The 4,841-nt window shown below is 42.0% G+C and overlaps 1 non-coding gene across 1 annotated transcript; it reads right to left on the bottom strand.

Annotated features, from left to right (window-relative positions):
- Window positions 1-2,824: 2,824 nt before the first annotated feature.
- On the bottom strand, window positions 2,825-2,931 carry LOC147940039 (small nucleolar RNA R71). Its single transcript, XR_015564801.1, has one exon. It is a non-coding gene; the product is annotated as a small nucleolar RNA R71 (small nucleolar RNA).
- Window positions 2,932-4,841: the final 1,910 nt, after the last annotated feature.

The raw sequence follows: 4,841 nt of genomic DNA, 5'->3' as shown, positions 1-4,841 counted from the left end.
GTTTCTTGAATAGGCAGTTCGGTTCTCCTCCCATCTCCCTCCTTCCGCATCTGAGTCGACATCCCTGGGGACGGTTATTGTACTCTCCAACGTAGACAGGTCCCTACGTCGTGGAGATCTACGGACAGCCCTCGCTACAGGGCTTGGGAGAGAACCCGAGTGGTCATACGATCAGGTGCTCGAGCATCGTCTCGGGTGGCTGATTGGGTTGAGCATCGGATTGGGGAATGGAAACGTCCACCTAATGGCAACTGATGTTTATATATTTTACCTTGTTTTCCCTTAGTTTATTCACAACTTTTGCATCTTTTGCTATCCATTTAGGCCATTATTGTGTAGCTTTAGGACTAATCATGCATTAGAGTATAGTTGCATTGCATTTGCATCTTTTCATGCATAAACAGGTGATTTTGGAGCTTAAGGAGCATGGAAGCAATGCTGAGGAGAAGTGAAGCAATCCTGAGGAGAAAACAAGAGAGTTAAGGCTGTAGAATCAAGGTCCGGAGTCCAACTCGACCGCACCACTCGACCACCACTCGACCGTGTGCTGAGAAGGACTCGACCGAGTGGAGAATGCACGAGAGAAGCCAGCTCGACCAGCCACTCGACCGAGCACTGGTCGAGTTGACCCAGCCGTTGACTGCTTTGACTTTTTGTATTTTTAGGGCTTCCACCTCACCTCCTATATAAGGCCCTTGTACCTGCAGCCACCAAAGAGTCCAGGTTTTTAGAGAGTCTAAAACCTAGTTTTTACCTTTTTTAGATTTTATTCCTTTTGCACTTTCTTTTATTTTAGATTTTGTACTTGTTTAAGAAAGAAAGACTAGATCCTTGTATTTTGTTTGTTTCATAACTTTCAAAATATTAAGATTTCGAGTTTTATTTCTTCATCAATATTGTAGATCTCTGTTTCATCTTTCTAATGATGCAAGTTTCATTATTTTCTGGGTTTTTGACTTATTTCACCATGTGTTCTTGTGAGTAGTTTGCTTAGGACCTTGAGGATGGGTTAGGCTGGGTTGATCTTGTGGTTTATTTGATTTGGTCAAGCTTGATTATTGTAGATCTCTTCTACGCTAGATGATCTTAATGCTGATCCTATATCTGAGAAGGTAGGGTTTGATTTCAAGCATCTTAGCATCACACCAATGTTTAAGGAGCATAGATAAGGCTAGATCTAGAGCTTACCATTAGGCTTGCTAAGAGATTAGAGGTCTTGTTTGGTTTGAGATGTATTGCTTAATGCCTGCTTGTGTAGATTCTTTACTTTGTGAGAACAAGTCTAGAAATGCATAGGTTTGATTGTTTCTTGCCATGAGAGTGGATTAAACATGTCTTAGAATAGTATGTCTAGAGATCAGCTCAAAGTTTGCTTGAGATTTGTTGACCAAGTTAGATAACCACAATGATTAGCTCAGCCCATGAATCCCTCCTCAAGGCCTTCTTTGTTTATTAATATCTTAGTCCAAATATCATTGCTTGTTTGTTGTTTGATTAGTTTTTGCATTGCTCTGTTTTTCTTGTGTTGCTCTGTTTTCACGTTTAAGTCTAGCTCGACCACGTACTCGACCTACACTCGGTCGAGTGCTGCTCGAGTTCATCCCCAGAACTTGTGTTTTTGATTTGTGATTGTCTTGTTTCATTCCTGTTTCATTTCCATTGCATTCACTTAGTTTTTTGTTCATTACTTGTCTTGCATTAGTTCATTAGCATAGTGTCTATCTCTGTTCTAGTTTCATTATAGCTTTAATTTGTCTGTTCTGTTTACATTTAGTATCTTGTTCTAGTTGTTTTTACTTTCTACATTTCATATCTCATTTTAGGATTGTTAGTGACAAACAATCTTTACAATTGGCTTGACTTAGACTCATATGCACATCTTAATTGTTCACAATCACTCAGATAGGATTGACACCTCTTATACTGCAACTGCATAAGGAGAATTGAAATATCCTGACTTCTATTCATTCCATACATCATCATTCCATACACCATTCATTCACCACACCACAAAGAAAGTCAGTATCAATTTGGCGCCGTTGCCCATTTGAGTGTGTTTTGTGACATTTAGGATCATTATTAGTCTACGATTAAGTTCGTTTAAACACTTGTGAAGTTACTGAACTCGAATCTTCCTTTGCTTGGCTGTTTTGTGTTTCAGGTACCCACTCGACCGAGCTGTGATCGAGCACCTGATCGAGCCAGAAGCCGGAACTAAATAGCCATTACTTCCCAGTCGACTCGACCACCCACTCGAGCCTGCGCTCGACCGTGTACCTGATCGAGTCTGTAGTAGAGTTTGTTGATGCACACAAGGTCAAAAGGCAAAGACAGTCTTCAACAGCCTATTGACAACATCCACAGGCTACAAAAGGGTTTGAGACATAAGCAAGGAAGAGTAGTTCAACAACAACAAGGTCAAGACATCATGGAGCAACAAGCTATCCATGAGCAAAGACCAAGGCACATTGGTGCAGGAGATTCACCCAATACCCACAACCAAAGGGCTGGAATTGTGCCACCTTCAGTAGCAAACAATAACTTTGAGATCAAGAGTGGATTGATCTCAATGATACAAGCCAACAAATTTTGTTGGTTGCCAATGGAGGATCCACTAGATCACCTTGATGAGTTTGACAGAATATGTGCACTCACGAAGATCAATGGAGTGAGTGAAGATGGATTCAAATTAAGGCTCTTCCCATTTTCTCTTGGAGACAAAGCTCACCTTTGGGAGAAGACTCTTCCTACTGGAGCTATCATCACATGGGATGCATGCAAGAAAGCTTTTCTGGCCAAGTTCTTCTCCAATGCAAGGACTGCTAGGTTGAGGAATGAAATTTCTGGGTTTGCTCAAAGGAATAATGAGAGCTTTTGTGAAGCTTGGGAGAGGTTTAAAGGATTCCAGACTCAGTGTCCTCATCATGGCTTCAGCAATGAGTCACTTCTAAGCACCTTGTATAGAGGAGTGCTTCCCAAGATAAGAATGCTTGTTGACACAGCCTCTAATGGCAACTTCCTCAACAAAAATGTGGAAGAAGGATGGGAATTAGTTGAGAATCTTGCTCAATCTGATGGCAATTATAATGAGGATTATGATAGGACCATAAGGGGCTCCTCAACTGATCAAGAGGACAAGTATAAGAAGGATTTGAAGATGGTCAATGAGAAGCTTGACAAGATACTCCTCAGCCAGTCCAAGTCTATTCACTTCATTGGTGAAGAAGAAGCTCCAGTTCAAGAGGGGGAGCCTGAATTTGCTGAGTTGTGCTACATGCAAAACCAGGGAGGATTCAAAGGCTACAACCAAGGAGGTTTCAAAAACAACAATCTCTCTTATAGGAGCACCAATGTGGCCAATCCTCAAGACCAAGTCTATCCACCTCCTCAGCCTCAACAACAGCAACAAAACTACATCCCCAAGCAACAACATCAAGTGTTCCAGCCCCAATTGTGTCCCCCACCAGGGTTTCAGACTAACCAAGGCCAGGAACAAGACTTAAGAGCAATGATGCAACAGTTGTTGATTGGGCAAACACAAGGCAAGATAGAGACAACAAACAGGATTGCTGAGCTGAACAAGAGGATAGATGCTATTTACAGTGAACTTCATGCCAAGTTTGACACACTAACATCCAGGATTGTGACTATGGAGAACCACCAAGCTTCTGCCTCAAAGAATGACCATCACAAGGGCACAGCCATTGTACAAACTACTGAATTTGCCAATGCTATCAATCTTCGCAGTGGAAGAGTCTTACCAACAAGACTAGGAGCACATCCCAACACTAAGGACAGTGGAATTCAGGAAGGGGAGGGTTTCCAACAAGAAGAAACTCAGGATGAACACACCATTGAATTCGACGTACCACTCGACCACTCACTCGACCGAGTAGGTGGTCGAGTACCCGATCGAGCTGATTCTCAGGAGAAAATCAATCCAGTTACCTCCAAAGAAAAAGAAGTGCGGTTCATTCCTCCTCCTTACAAGCCTCCACTACCTTTCCCAGGAAGATTTAAGAAACAGATGGTTGACAAATACAAGGCATTGTTTAACAAACAAGTTAGAGAGATTGAGCTTAGGATGCCTCTAATAGATGCCTTTGTGATGATTCCTCCTTACCAAAAATTCTTGAAAGATGCTGTGATGGAAAGGATCAAGGAAGTTCAAGGGATGGTGATTCTCAGCCATGAGTGTAGTGCCATAATCCAAAAGCAAGTGAACCCTCAAAAGCTAAGAGATCCTGGTTCCTTTACTCTACCTTGCTCTATAGGGCCGTTAACCTTCAATAGATGCCTTTGTGATTTGGGAGCCTCAGCAAGCCTAATGCCTCTATCAGTTGCTAAGCGCCTAGGGTTTACAAGGTATAAGCCATGCAACATCTCCCTAATCCTAGCTGATAGATCAATAAGATTACCACATGGTGTTTTGGAAGATCTACCAGTTAGAGTTGGAGCAGTGGAAGTCCCAACAGACTTTGTAGTCTTGGAAATGGATGAAGAACCAAAAGATCCTTTGATCTTGGGGAGACCTTTCCTAGCTACAGCAGGAGCAATAATTGATGTGAGACAAGGGAAGATTGATCTCAACTTGGGAGAAGACCTCAAAATGACATTTGACATTGTAGAGGCTATGAAGAAACCAACAATTGGAGGACAAGTCTTTTGGGTTGAAGAGTTGGACAACTTATCAGGAGAATTGATGGAAGAGCTAGCAGAACAAGATCACCTTAAAACTGTTTTGACCAAAAGTGGAGAGGAAGGGTTTATCCATGAAGAAACTAAGGCCTATGAAGATATATTGGACTCATGTGAAGAATCACACCATCCAGAGGTTTTTG

The sequence above is a fragment of the Camelina sativa genome, chromosome 8, assembly GCF_030686135.1.
Source record: "Camelina sativa cultivar CO46 ecotype springtype chromosome 8, ASM3068613v1".
Classification (NCBI taxonomy): Eukaryota; Viridiplantae; Streptophyta; class Magnoliopsida; order Brassicales; family Brassicaceae; genus Camelina; species Camelina sativa.
Note: the sequence above shows the minus strand (reverse complement) of the source record. Positions and strands in the feature narration are given on the sequence as shown.